We start from the raw sequence: 15,828 nt of genomic DNA, 5'->3' as shown, positions 1-15,828 counted from the left end.
TGGTCTTCCTCCTAGAAGAATCCCTACACCTTTTCTAAGTACTAGAAGAATAAGAAGCAACAGTAACATAGGTTTATAATAGGCACTAGGCTATCGGCCAAGGGGCCTAAGTAAGCCTAGCCAACAAGGTTCCCTGGCTTACGCCACCCAAGAAAGTTATTTTCCTGTGCCACTGTTGAGCAGAGACACAGAAGTGATCCCTGGAGCGTATTTCCTATTTCCCATCCACTCATCAAGATTTTTCTTGAGGAGTGCTAATGAAGAACTTTGCTTGACATACATGGGTAGCTTGTTCCAGAGTATAGGAAGTCTCTGGGACATGAATCTATCCCTCCAGCATGTCCTGTTTATTGTGGTGACAAGGTTTAGGTCCCTTGAGCGTGTAGCTCGAAGGGATTGGGATTTCTTTAGGTGTAGCATGTCCAACAGCTCTGGGTTTGACATAGATTTATATGTTAGGCAGTGATTACCTCGGTGTAGGCGATATGCTACGGAGTAAAGCTGGAGTTTTGTGAGGCGGTCAGTGTAAGGCATTTGTTTGAGGCCATTAATCCTCTTTGTGAGGTACTTCTGAGACCTTTTCAGCAGCTGCAGATGTCTTGTGAGGTACAGTCCAAAAGGGACGTTGTACTCTATAATGGGTCTAATGAGTGTCGAGTAGAGGGGAACAATGACCTCTTTTTTTCCTGGATGAGAACCCTTTTATGATGAGGTGTGCCACATAGAAGGACTTCCTGACTACTTTGGCGATGTGACTATCAAAGGAGAGACTACTGTCTACCTGGGTCCCAAGGTCTCTTATCATGCATTCGGTGTTAAGTATATTGCTGCCTATGTGGTAGTTCATGGGTACAGAGTTTTCACCAAAGGGGGATGACTGCACTTTTTGGCATTGTGCTTGAGGCCATGGCTCTGACACAAGGCATCTGTCTCAGCGAGGCCCTTCTGTAGGATGTCCACATCATTTGGGGACTTGACTATGGCTCCTAGTTTGCAGTCATCTGCGAACTTTGTTAGCCAGAGGCCTTTGGTCTTCGCCTGTACTTCAGAGAAGTAAATACCAAACAGGAGAGGTCCCAGGATGGAACTCTGTGGTACTCCACTTGTCACTGCTTTGAGGTCAGATTTGGAGTCTGCAACTTTTACAGTGTGGGTTCTGTCAGTGAGCCAGTTGGCAACCCATCTAGTGACGTATTGATTTATGCCTAGTTTAGTGAATTTAGCTATAATTCCAGAATGGGGGATGGTGAGGCGAGGTCAAGATAGGCTGTGTGAACCACCTTACCCTCATCTACGGCTATGGTGACTGCCTCAAAGAAGTCGATCAGGTTCAAGAGGCATGATCTGCCTTTCACAAACCCGAACTGGGTAATATCCAGAATTTGGAGGTTACCAATGTCTTTATGAGTTCCATGGCCTTGCAGACCAGACTCGTCAGGCTAATAGGTCGACAGTTCCCGGGATCAGTGGTGGCTCCCCCTTTGTGGAATGGGATAACTGCTGCTGTGAGCCATTCAGTGGGCACAAAGCCTGATGCGAGGCTATTATTGAACGTGGTGCTTGAGTGGGGAGCCAGTTCGTTCTGAAGTTCATGTAAAATGCAGCCTGGGATGTTGTCCGGTCCCATGGATGCTGTGTTTTTGGCTTTAGAGAGTGCAGCTTTTACCTGCATAGTTGTGATTACAGGGACTCTGCATTCTTCCTGTATAGATATGGGCCCTTTAGGGGGTGAGGGGGGGGGGTAAAGTTAGCACTGAACCTATCTGCCAGGATGTTGTAAATATCAGTTGGTTCTGTAATTTTCGTGCCTTTGTGCTGTAACTCAGAGCAGATCTGGGTGTTGCCATCGAGATTCTTGACATAGCTATAAAATGCTTTGTGGTTGTCCTTGGAATTAGTGGCAATTTTGTTTTTGTAGCTAGCTTTGGAGGATCTTATAAGGGATCTCAGCTTCTTAGTGAGGCTGACCAGGGAGCTCCTCCACTCATGGGATTTTATTCTCTTTTGCAACAGTTTCTTCCTTCTGTTGTACAGTTTGTTTATGGCAGGAGACCACCAGATTGGCTTCCTTTTTTTGGAGGATAGCGTCTTGGTTCTGTTTGGAATAGCATGATCCATGCACTTGTGTAAGTGCTTAAAGAGTACATTTGTGTAGGATTCAGCAGTTGTAACTGTATTGTCCATCTGCATGGGTGTCATGAAGTTCACCACTTCTGTCTTAAGAAGCATGAAGTTGGCTTTGGAGAAATTTTTTACCGTGGTTTCCTTAATGGGGGGTGGGAGCGGGATATGGATATCAAGGGTGATTAGCTTATGGTCGGATCAGACCAACGAGGAGTTGACTTCAGGTGTGTAACACCGGTCACTCATGTTGGTAATGACTAGGTCTAGGATATTGTTGCCCCTGGTGGGGGTGTGGATAAGTTGATCCAGGGCATTGGAGTTTATGAATTCCAGAAAGCGTTGAGCTAAGGAGTTGGTACACGAGTAGTTTTCCCAGTTAATGGTGGGGTAGTTGAAGTCACCCATTATTACGGTGTTTGGTTGAACCCTAATATTTTCCAGTACGTCAAGAAAAGAGCAATGGGAATCCTGGGCCATGGTGGGGGATCTGTAGCAAGCTACAATTTGGATTGCAGTTTTGCCCAGAGTTAGTTGCACTTGGATAACCTCGGATGCATTGTGCTGAGCAAGTAACCTGGTGGTGTGGATATCCTTAACGAATATGGACACACCTCCGCCTTTGGTGTTTCAGTCCAGGTTACATGGCCAAAAAGTGTGGTATGAGTTATAGCCTGGTAGTGCAGGGGTGCTCTCTCGAGCCTTGAACCAGGTCTCATTCACTGCACAGATATCGATGTTCTCCATTTTAACGAGTGCCTCGAGTGAGTGCATTTTGAGATTTAGACTTCTAGCATTGAATAGCATTACCCTCAGTTTTTGCTTGCCTGTTCCTGTTATGGTCGTGAATTTATTTGAACCTTACCTAAAAAAGGCACTATAGGGGCAGCAAGAGCCTTAGCCAGTATCCAGAATCCCAACGGCGACAGGTGCAGGCCATCTGTGGCAAAGCATCGTGGTCTGTCGACCATGTCATCCCAAGCAGACAGATACTGGATCCCCTTAGAATGACACCAGAAGCTTAGCCAATTGAAGTCAATCATTTTGTCCTTGTAATGCGGTATCATTCTGGGCGATGGCAGAATGCTACTCGGGGCTAGGGTCATACCTGCCTCGGCTACAAGATCGGAAAACTCTTCCATGTCTCTTTTCATGTAGTCCAGGGAGGTACGTCTCAGGTCATTCACACCAACATGGATAATGACAGAGCCATACTCTACTTGTTGTGGAGTGACCAGAGTGCGTGGGTTATATGGCAGCTTGGGAATCTGTCCCAAACATTGAATGAGAAGAAGAGAAAAGTACAGTTTTGTACCTACCATAAATGTAGATGTTCGAGTGTACACCCTGCTGCAGTCATCACACTTGGGTTATCCTGTCATCAGGCGGTCCCGCAGTCGGCCGGAATTCCAAAGTCTTGGTCCGGCGTTGGTTGCTGTCGCTTCTACCCTGACGTCAGTGCGCCAGGGGTATATATAATGCATCCAACACCATTTTTTTTAGTTTTTCTTGCCCCAGATGTCAGGTGCCCCCAAAAAGGAGGTCAGTAATTAGTACTAAATTCAGTAATTTTTGCACAAACACAGAATCCCTCCAGCTATAAGCAAATACATCAGGAAGGTATTGTAGAGATTTAGCCAGTTAGATCAGAGGGGATGGAGGGAGTGTAACCTGGACTGCAGCAGGGTGTACACTCGAACATCTACATTTATGGTAGGTACAAAACTGTACTATGTTCATCGTGTTACCCTGCTGCAGTCATCACACTTGGGTAGAATCCCAAAGCTAAGGATGGGTGGAGGAGTTATAGAGGATTAGAGGGGGCTAGAAGGCCCTGCAGAACTGCAGTGGCGAAGCCAGCTCTAGTCTTAGAGTAAAGTGGTACGTGATGGTGTTTGGTAAAGGTGTGTACTGAGCTCCAAGTTGCAGCTTCCAGAATGTCTTTGGTTGGAACCCCCCTGAGGAAGGCTGTAGATGTAGCTGTTGCCCTGGTAGAGTGGGGCCCAATGGTAGCTGGAACTGGTTTTCCATGATGGATATAACAAAAACGAATGCAATAACCTATCCATTTGGAAATGGTTTGTTTTGATATAGCCTTCCCTTGTGAAGCTGTAGCATAGGATACAAAGAGCTGGTCAGATTTTCTGAAAGTCTTAGTTTTATCCAAGTAGTAACAAAGTTGTCTGTGAATGTCCAAGGAATGCAGGAGTCTTTCTCCTTTGTTCTGTGGGTTTGGGAAGAAGGGGGTAAGTGGATGGTTTGATTTAAAGCCACACTGGAAACCACCTTAGGCATGAAGGAAGGATTAGTTCATAGAGAAACTTTGTCTTGATGGAAAATGAGGAAAGATTCCACTGCCATTAGTGCCTGCAGCTCTGAGACTCTTCTAGCTGAAGTTATTGCTAGCAGCAGGGCAGTCTTCCATTATAGAAACTGTAGATCTGCAGAGAAAGCTGGTTCAAATGGAGGTAGCGTAAGTTTTTCCAGAACAAAATTGAGGTCCCATGTTGGTGTAGGTGCTCTCCTGGGGGGGCCTAATGTTTTTTGCCCCTCTGAGGAACTGCCTTAGAAGTGGATGTGAAAATAAGGGTGGATCCGTGTTGTAGTGGTCTGAAATAGCTGATGCATGGATTTTAATGGGAGAAAAAGAAAGTCCTTTGTGCAACATCTCAGTTAAGTACTGTAGAATCTGAGGCATGTGAGGATAAAGTGTGTTTTGTCCTTTAGCTTGGTTACAGGCGCAAAACCTTTTCCATCTATCCGAATAGGCCTTCCTGGTGCTGGGCCTCCTAGCTTCCAGAATAACATCCATAACTGCTTGGGAAAGAGAAGCTGGCTGGATGCTTAGGTGATTTGTCATGCAGCCAGATTTAAGGTTTTGAGTTGGCTGTGAAGAATCTGATTGTTTTGTTGCGTTAGCAAATGGGCAATTTGTGGTAAAATCCAAGGTGGGCCCTGGGCCATATTCCTCAACAGTGGGTACCAGTGCTGGCGTGGCCAGTCTGGGGCTATGAGTATCAGTCGTGGTCTCTCCTTTCTGACTTTCAGAAGCACCTTTGTGATGAGAGGCAATGGAGGGAAGGAATATACTGTCAGGCTTTTCCAACTGAATGAGAGTGCGTCCACTTTCCAAGCTTGATGGTGAAGTGTCCTTGTACAAAATTTTGTTAGTTGATAGTTTTGAGGACTGGCAAACAGGTCTATGTCTGGAAGGCCCCATTTTTGAGTTATCATTGCAAATACTTGTGGATCCAGTTTCCACTCGTGGGGATCCATGATGTTTCTGCTGAGGTAGTCTGCCAATGTGTTCTGTTTTCCTGGCAAGAATTGAGCTTGTAACTGAACTTGATAAGCCAGAGTTGTATTCCGCAAGGTCATTGCTTGCCTGCATAGAGGGTAGGAGTGTGTACCCCCTTGCTTGTTTATGTACCACATTACTGTGGTGTTGTCCGTCCTTATTGTAAGTTGCCCTGAATGTAATAGATTCTTGAAGGCTGTCACAGCATTCTGTACAGCTAGCATCTCTTTTTGATTGATGTGCAGATTCCTTTGATCTGCAGTCCATACGCCTTGAACACACTGTCCTGCCATGTGTGCCCCCAGGCGTAGTCCGATGCATCTGTTGTCATAGTTTGCCTGGCTGGGGGCAAGGTGAAAGGCTGACCCTTGTTGAGGTGACATGCCTGTGACCACCATAGAAACTCCTGTTGTAGGCAGAGAATGAGAGATATCATTGTGTCCAAGCTGTGGCTGTGTTGAGACCATACGCTTTTTAGGTACCACTGTAATTTCCTCATGTGCAGCTTTGCAAATGGTATTAGTAGTATGCAAGATGCCATGAAGCCCAAGGCCTGCAGAATTTTTCTTGCAAGTAGCTGGGTCTTTGTTGCCATTGTTTTGAAATACTGAGTCAGTTGTAGTTGTTTGTTTGACGTCAGATAAGCCTTCTGGGCCGTTGTATTCAAGCTGGCACCCAGGAATGTCATATTTTGTGAGGGTACTAGCTTTGATTTCTTTTCATTTACTGTGCACCCAAGGCAACATAGAACATGTTTTACAAAAGCCAGATGTTGTAAGAGGATGTCCTTGCTTTCTACTTGGATGAGGCAGTCGTCTAGGTATGGGTATATTTGAATTCCTCTTTGTCTGCAGTATGCAATTACTGGTGCCAGGCATTTTGTGAAGACCCTGGGCGCAGTAGATAAGCCAAAGGGCAGTGCAGAGAATTGGTAATGGGTTGAACCTGCAATGAAACGGAGGTATCGTCTGCAACTTTGTCTGACAGGGACATGCAGATATGCCTCCTTGAGGTCCAACGTTACTAGCCATGCTTTCTTGCCCAACATGGGAAGAAGCTGCTGTAGTGTTAGCATCTTGAATTTGGGTACTTGTAAGAAGGTGTTTAGAATTGAAAGGTCCAGAATTGGTCTCCAGGCATTGTCCTTTCTGGGAACTAGAAAGAGTCTTGAGTAAAATCCTTGACCTTGCTCTGGAGTAGGTACCAGTTGAATGGCTCTCATTGTCCATGAGAGCTGTAATTTGTTTTTGTGCCTCTCCCCATTGATTTTGTGGCAGGTTTGGCATTCCTCTTTTCATTGGCAAGGTGTGAAAATGGAATCTGTATCCTCGTGAAATTATGTCTAGGACCCATTTGTCCTTTGTGACAATGTGCCAGTTGTCTGAAAAAAGTGCGAGTTTTCCTCCCAAGGGGGCTGCCAAGAGAGTGTTGCTTGGCCAGATGAGGAGCAAGTCATTGAGTTTGCCTTCTGGTAGTTTGGGACCTATCTTTTCCTCCCTTCTGTGTTGCAGTGCCCTATTGTCGAGGTTTGTACTGGGCTTGTGGCTGACCTCTCCCTCTTGGACGTCTGTATTTACCCCTCTGTGGTCTGTCAGTAGCTGGAAATGACCAATTTTTTGTTGGCCAATTTCTGCTGAAGCGAGGGAGCTGTACCCGTAGAAAATCTTTAGCTGTCTGCATAGATTTTGCCTTATCCTCCATTTTCTTTAAGACGATTTCTGCTTTAACTCCAAAAAGAACATCCTGCTGTAAGGGAGCATCTAGAAGCTTTGCTTTAACATGATCAGGCAGGGTTTGTTCCTTTAACCAAGCATGCCTATGTATAACAGACCCAGTGACAGCTGCTCTGCAGGAAGCTTCCAAAGAATCAAACCCACATTGTACAGTATGTTTGCCCACCTGTTTAGTTGCATGCAACAGATCCTGCATTTCTTTCAATTCAGACTGTTGAGGGAGTGTGCTCATTTTTTGTTTCAACTGAGACATTAGAAATTGCTGATATTTTAGCATGTGGAATTGGCAATTTAGTGCCCTCATAGCTAGAGTGGCTGAGGTGTAAACCTTTTTCCCCCACCTGTCTAGTGCTCTGGAGTCCCTTTCAGAGGTACAGGATTTTTTACCATAGAAGCCTTAGCCCCTTTGGGACCCTGGGAGATAGTCTCTGGGTCAGCAACAGGGCTTTTATAAAGAAATTTGTGGGAATCAGGCACTCTATAGTATCTGTCAGGTTTTGCTGGAGCAGGAGGCAGATAACCTGGGTTCAAACTGGATTCTAAGTAAACATCATCCACAATATCTAAAACAGGGGGGATGGCAAGTGGTCTGTGCTGGGGGAGTAAAAGAAACTCTCTGAGCCTTTTCTTAGAGTCAGAGTAGTCCTGACCTTCCCAGTGAAAATGTTCCCTCATAGTGTGTAAAGTTTCCCCAAAGGAGTAGTCTTCAGGAGGAGAAGCTGAGGGAATAGAATCCTCAGCATCAGAATCTTCATAAGGGGAGAAGGAGTAATCTTGGCCCTCAGAGGAGCCTGAGGAAATAGACACTTGTTCAGAGGAGGCATAATCTTCCTCTTGTCTAAGCCTTTTGTCGGGTGGGGGGTTGGGAACCCCTGATTAAAGAGATCAAATCTTCAGCCATTTTGAGCATCTGTTTCTTAGGCATGGGGCCTTGAACAGCAGACTGAAGTGCAGTCTTTTTTGGTTTAATAGGAGTCTTAGTCTTAGAATACGTTTTTATGGTGAGTGAAGACGCCGTCAGAAGCTGAAGGTGTTTCTGCAGTACCGACATCTTTATCAGCAGTGTCGTCAGTAGGGGCTAAACAAAATGGCTGCGTCGGCCTAGGACTCTCCGCCAAAAGCTCCGAAGCGGTATCTGGTTCCAGCTCTGCAGTAGTCAGGGGCTGCATCGGAGCCTCACTGAAGACCGGTGAACCGGAGACCGGACCAGCCGAGGCCTCGGAGTCTGGCTTGGGTCTAGGCTGCCTGTCCTTATCCCTGCGTTTTTTTGGGCACGCCGGTAGTCGGTTGCTCCAACGGCATAGTGTAGTTAAACTTTCTACCGAAGTAGTGTCTAGCGAAGTCAAAGCGTCTTTTTACAGTACGCTTATTAAACCTAGCACAAAAACGACAACCAGTGACGTCGTGGTCTGGGCCTAGGCAAGGTATGCAGTAAGAATGAAAATCCTTATGAGGTATTTGCTTCCCACAAGAAATACAATTGCTAACTTTTTCTGACATCGGTCTGAGGCAAGAAAAGTTTCCCCAATGGGGTACTTAGCATTATTGAAGACTTCGGATCTGAAATTCGACTTTGAAAATCTCAGGAGTCGGCCGACCGGCACTTGCGAACTGCTTCTGCTTCGGGCACCGTGCAGCAAAAAAGACTGAAGAAAATGGCGTCAGATGCGGCGCACTGACGTCAGGGAAGAAGCGACAGCAACCGACGCCAGACCAAGACTTTGGAATTCCGGCCGACTGTGGAACCACCTGACAACAGGATAACCCAAGTGTAATGACTGCGGCAGGGTACCATGATGAACATTAACATCGGATACAAAAATTATCCTGAGGCAAGAGCCTTAGCCAGTATCCGGAATCCCAGAGGTGACAGGTGCAGGCAAGATCTTGAAAGAACTTACCAGGCTTTGAAGAGTCCTTAGGTAAAGTCCTATTGTTATATTTGAGGATCTCACAATGAATGAGTGGAAGAATGATTCATTTTCTGCCTTTTACTTGCAGGGATGTCTGCTTGCACAAACCTTGAAAGATCAGGGATCTAATGAACTTCAATTAAGAAACAGGGTATTACTTGTTTGATTAGAACATGAAGGATGCCCCTGCCCCCTTGGAAATAACCAGTCTAGGTTCCCATTTCTCATCTGTAACAAGTATCATATAAGCCCCACCTGATGTGTGAATGACCTGTCTCATATCAGCCTCTGGACAGAGTTGCGACAGCCAGTGTAGGATCAGCCCGAGATCTCATCATCGGACACACTGGAGACGTCTGATAAGGTTTGGACAGCTGAAGCCTCTGAATTAAGTTTTTAGACTTCTTGGGCAGTGGCAAATGTCATGACAGGAAATTTCAACCAAAATTGTGCCTTGCATGAGTTGCATGAAAAAAGAAATTATGTACTCACCATAATGTTCCATGTATGTAGTCTATCTCGCCGAACATTACGTGTGGGTTCGGAGCCGATCCTCGGCTCCAACTCAGCCGCTTAGAAAGCCTGAAAACTTCTGATTGGCTCGTGGATAATAGGTATCCCATGGTGTATGTGCACATTCCCCAGATCTTGTTTGCTAATAGTCTACCAGGATAAGACAGGAAAAAGGACAAAGGTCCGGAAGAATAAACTGTAATAAAGGCGCACTTGTGCTATAAACCACTGTAGAAAAGGAAAAAAACTGTTTCCAGATCCTCCAGGAAATGGGCTGGTGGGTGGGTTTGTAATAATGTTCGGCAGGATGGACTACATACATGGAATGTTATGGTGAGTACATAACTTCTTTACGTTATGTAGTCCTATCTTGCCTCCATTATTACGTGTGGGACAGCATCCCTAGCATCTTGAATGGGTGGCTCAATGGAAAATAGTCCCGAGTATCGTGGAACCAAACGAGGCTCTACCCCTGGAAGTTAAATCCAACTTATAATGGGAAATGAAGGTATGAGGGGTAGCCCATGTTGCTGCTGCACATATATTATCAACAGGTGTCCTGGCTTGGAAAGCAGCAGAAGTAGAAAAGGACCTGGTAGAATGCGCTTTAACTTTAAAGGGTAACTCCTTTACCTGAGAACTGTAAATAAAGGAACTACAGCTAGAGATCCAGTTCGATAGTGTAACCTTGGAAACTGGCAAGCCCATTCTCACCTCAGCAAAAGAAACGATCAGCTGTTCTGATTTTCTAAATCTTTTGGTCCTGTGGATATAGAAACGCAGTTGCCTATGCACATCCAATTGGTGGAATGTATACTCTGCTTTATTGGAGTGATTAGGGAAGAACACTGGCAATTCAATTGTTTGGGTAAGTGAAACTGAGAACAGACTTTAGGAATAAAGGAAGGATTGGTCCTGAGAGAAACCCTGTCTTTGTGAAAAAATTAAATATGGAGGTTTAACTGACTGGGTCTGTAATTCAGAAACTCGTCTGGCTGAGGTTATTACTACCAGAAAAAGAGTCTTCCAAGACAGGAATTTCAACTGACAACTATGGACTGGTACAAAAGGTGCAGAGTAAGTCTAGACAGGATTAGATTCAGATCCCAAGGAGGACTGGGGTCTTGCACAGGAGGTCTTAACATCATGGAAACCCTAAGAAAAGATCTGCACAGTTTGTGAGACATAAGACTGGAATCATTAATCCCTGCACGAAAATTAAATATTGCTGCTAGCTGAACTTGGAGTGTAGCAGCCGCTGAACCCTGGTGTAAGAGTTGTGAAAGGAATTCTAGAACAATAGTAATGGGAGCTGTAAATGGATCAACTTCTCTGTTGTGTGTCCATATAGAAAATCTCTTCCATTTACTGTGATACAATTTTCTAGTCGAAGGCTTGTGAGAAGAGGTAATAATATGAGTTACAGCTGGAGACAGATCATGAAGCCTGACTAGTGACGGAACTGGAGCAGCCATGCTGTCAGTTTGAGAGTGTGGAGACTGGGGTGAAGAAAACCTGACGTGTGTCAGGAGGTCTGGCACTGGGTTCAGAGTCCATGGATAGTCTAACAGGTGAGGCCCGAGGAAAGGGAACCAAATCTGATGAGGCCAGTAAGGAGTGATTAGGATCATCTTGCTTCCCAACAACATTGCTTTCTGTATGACCTTGGGGATAAGTGGAAAAGGAGGAAAAGCATAAAGGAGTCCCGGGGGCCAATTGTGGACGATTGCATCTCTTGGAGACTCTCCCGGAGGGGGGATGAGAGAGAAAAAGGTGCTGCATTTGGTATTGATGGGGCTGGCAAAGAGGTCGCAGCAGGGTTGTCCCCACTTGTGGAAGATCATACTGGCTATTTTCTGGTTCAAGGACCATTCGTGAGGTAACAATATTGCCCTGCTTAGCTTGTCCGCTATAACGCTTTAAGTCCCCGGGGTGTGCATTGCAATGAGAAAGCTTTGGGAAGAAATCGCCCAATTCCAAACTTGCAGGGCCTCTCAACATAAGGGTTATGATCTGGTCCCCCCTTGTTTGTTTAGATTCCAGACCACCGACATGTTGTCGGTCTGGATAGCTATCGTTCCTAGAGGGAGAAAGTCTTAGTGCTTGCAATGCTAGAAGCACCTCTCTTATCTCTACGACATGCAGATGGGCCTCCTGATCTTGTCATGTGCCTTGGACAGTCCTGCCAAGATAATGCCCCCCCCACCCTGAAAGGCATCCATGGTCACAGTGGCCATGGGTTGGTGTGGTACAAAGGGAGTCCCCTGTGGTAAGATGACCTGGTTGAATTCACCAGTGTAGGTCCTTTTTGCAAGAATCTGTAATCAGAATCTGATGATGTAGAGGCAACTGCTGAAAAGACCACTGGGATGACAGCAGCCACTGGAGTATTTTCATATGTAGTCTTGCTAAAGGTACCAAGGTTATGGTCAACGCCACAGTTCAGAGAAACTGCAACACCACCTTCAATTTGACTCTTGAAGGGGAAGTATCCCGTAAATTTGTTGCACAAGATTCTGTATTCTGTTTGTAGGTAGTCTGGCTGTCATAGCGGCCGTGTCTGTTTGCTCCTATAAAAGTTATAGACTGAGTGGGCAAAGTAGAGGATTTTTCCCAGTTTATCGAGATTCTCAACTGGGAACAGAGCTTGATTGTGGAATCTCTAGATTGAACTAGGCGATGCCTGGTGGTGGCAGTCAGGAGCCAATCGTTCAAGTATGGAAAGACTTGGATTCCCCGACGCTTCAAATGAGCTGTGACTACTGCCATGCACTTGGTGAACACCCGTGGGGGGGGGGGGGCTGTGGTGAGACCAAAGGGCAGCGCCCAAAACTGGTAATGATTGGCTCCCAGCCGGAAGCGTAGGTAGCTCCTTGATGCTTTGTCCATTATTATGTGGTAGTAGGCATCCTGGAGATCTATTGAGCACATCCAGCTGTCTCTCCCTAACACAGGGAGCATGGATTGTACAGTGACCATTTGGAACTTGGACTTCTTTACATACTCGTTTAACCTGCTGAGGTCTAGGATTGGTCTCCAGTCCCCTGTTCTTTTTGGAACTAAAAAGAACCTGGAGTATGTTCCGAATCCTGTCTGGTCTGCAGGGACCTTTTGGATTACTCTTTTTAATAGCAGCTTTTTTATCTCTATAGCCGCTTGATAACTGCGATTGGGTGGTACATCTGGGATCCTTTTGGGAGGGCATGGTTGAAGGGAAAAGGGCACAGAGTAACCTCTGGTGATAATGTCTTGTACCCACTTGTCTCGAGTGAGATTTAGCCAGGCCTCTGGGTACAAGGACAGGCGACCCCCGACCGGCTCCAGAGACACACAGTCAGGTTCCACATCAGGAACGCTGACAGGGACGGTCACAAAAGGAATCGTGACCTCCCTGATTTTGTGGGCCTCCCCTGCCTCTTGGGCAACAACTACCATTCTTTCCTCCTCCCCTGCCTTTGAAGGAGGAATCACCCTGTGTGTCCTAGAAAGGTCTTTGTGAATTCTTGAACCACATTTTACCGCTCTTCTGACCTTTAGGGTAAGGTCTAGAAGGGACGGTAAAACGGACTCCCACGGCAGTGAGTCTTTCCTTTCTGTTCAGACCTGATGAGAGCATCTTTTACCTTGGGTCCAAAAAGAGAGGATCCATCCACGGGAGCATTGGTGAATGTAGACTTGAAAGGCTCAGCAAAGTTGCATAGATGCATCCAGGAATGTCTCCTTAAGGAGACTCCTGAACCCACCGCCCTACTTGCACCATCAGCTGCATACAAAATCAGCTGTATGGAGGAGTTAACAACAGATGTGAGAGTAGCCAACTGAGCAGACACTGTAGATGGGAGTGCTTCAGTAGAGGTACCCTGAATCTCCTAACTCCTTTAGGAGATCTCTCTGAAGTCTCATAAAATGTGATAGTTCAGCGATCAGAGTGTACAAGCCGATGAAGAGTAGATAAGTTTCCCGCACCTATCCATCGTTTGGGATTCCTTATTAGGTGGATGTATAGAAGTAGTAGTTTCTGCTAGCTCCTTCTTAGTGGCTGCCGCCACCACCATAGCATCACCAGGTAAACCCTTGGATAAATATTCTTTGTCCTTAGGGGCGGAAAGAAATTTATTCTGCCTCCCGGGGATCGGTTCCATGGCATCAGGAGTCTGCCATGCTTTCTGACTCACAAGATCCAGTAATTCAGCAAATGGAGGAGACACCCATGAAGCTGACGGTTGAGACCCGAAAGCCTTCCGGTACACTGACTCCTCATCGGATGGGGTAATGGTGGGCCAGCCGCCTCTCTGCCTGAGGATCTCCAAAATATCTGCAAAGGAGACATCTTCAGATTATGACTTACGGGACCCCTCCAACTCATCGATGTCAGTGTCAGATGTGACAGACTCATCAGGGGAGTCTACATGCTTCCTCTTACATGATCTCTTCTGAGGGGGCTCCTCAGCGGGGTCTTCTGGGGAGGTCTTGGAAGATCAGGGGCCACCTAAATGGGGGTCTTGAGGCTGTGGGTCTCTACCATCCCGGGGGAGAGAGGATGCGGAGACCGTAGTCAGCGCTTGAGGGAGTATAGCATCGGTACTCCTACATGGTACGGATGAACTATCCAACATGCTCTTCATCCTCATGAAGACCGATTCCTCAGACTCTGAATGACGCCCCAGCTCTGAAGAGAGTGTAGGTACCGATGGCTCTAAAGGAATCGGCTCAGAGAACGATGTAGGGTCCGAGCTCACTCGGGCCGATGCACCAAGAGGAAGACTCGGCACCGAAGAGGTTCTGTTCCAAGTGTCTCCCTCGGGGCTGACCAAAGAGCTTCAGACCCTAGACACTTCGGATGGCGCCGACAGTGTCGGAGCGGAGCTCATCTCTGAGACAACTACACGGGGTGCTGGAGCCGAGGACACCACTATAGTCGGTACCGACATCAGCTCCAAAGGCCCAATCTAGGTTGGAGGAGGAAAAAGAGCAGGATCGGTAGCAGGAATTGGCTCAGAGACTGAAAGGGTCAGAGCCGAAAAAAAGTTTGGCAAGGCCTACAACTTAAGGAGTCTGAGCACCACTCTCTCGATATCTTCTTAGGATAAGCTCCTGCAGGATCTGGAGGACAGTGTGGGAGACCTCGCTCTCTGCAATTTAGGCGATTTTAGAGTAGGGGAGACTGGTGGAATGTCTGTAGACCGGCTCTGAAGAGGACTCCTAGTGATCGGCACTGAAGCACTTGGTGCCAATACTGTAAGGTTCATGTCCAAAATCTCAATCGGCTCTGAAGACAGTGGAGCCGAAGAGACAGAGGTCAACTCCGATTTTGGTAACTTCTGTGGAGGTTCAGAGACGGAAGCTGAGGCTGGAGAAGGCCTTTTAGAGGTCTTGCCCTTATCCTTTCCAGAAGGCTGCGACCTAGCAGAGGAGGAAGAACTGGCTAGGTCTTCCTCGAAGGAAGGTTTTAACATGCCTTTTAGGATCAGCTTATTATTCCATTCATGGAGCACTCTAGGGCTAAAGGAATGGCAAAACAGACAAGTTTCTTGAAGATGTATGGCCCCTAAACAGTACACACAGACGTTATTGCCCATCAGTGATGGACATTTGTTGTGAACATTTAGTACACTTTTTAAACCCTGACTGTTTATGCTCTTTATGTTCTTTGTACATAATGGTAGTAGAGAAAAACCAACATACTCACACAAGAGAGGAACTAGATCCTCTAACTTAAACAGATCTAGCCCCAACACTCACAACAAAAAAATAAAAGTGGTTTTACTAGGTTCTCTAACTTAAACAAACCTAGTGCAAAATGGAAACAAACTGGCACCTCTAAGTTAAAAGGTCTAGTCTAAAAGCACACACTCACAGGAACCACACACAAAAGGTCAACAGGCCCAAGAATTTTTTTAAACAGTAATAAGTCAAATCAGGTTAAAGACGCAAATCGGTATCACAAGGCAGCTGTCAGCAATCAAAATAACACTTCACAAGAAGCAAAAAAAACTCCTAATAAGTAGTAATAATAAAGAACTAAATCACTTAGCCATGGCCAACCAAAAGAAGCTTCCGACTGAAGACGTGGCAAACGAGATCTGGGAAATGTGCGCATGCACCATGGGATACCTATTAGCCCACGAGCCAATCAGAAGTTTTCAGGCTTTCTAAGCAGCCGAGTCGGAGCAGAGGATCGGCTCCGAACCCACAGGTAATAATGGAGGCGAGATAGGACTACATAACATCCAAAGTCATGTACTTACCA

Source organism: Protopterus annectens, chromosome 1.part0 (genome assembly GCF_019279795.1).
Source record: "Protopterus annectens isolate FY-2018-M chromosome 1.part0, PAN1.0, whole genome shotgun sequence".
NCBI classification, from domain to species: domain Eukaryota; kingdom Metazoa; phylum Chordata; order Ceratodontiformes; family Protopteridae; genus Protopterus; species Protopterus annectens.
Note: the sequence above shows the minus strand (reverse complement) of the source record.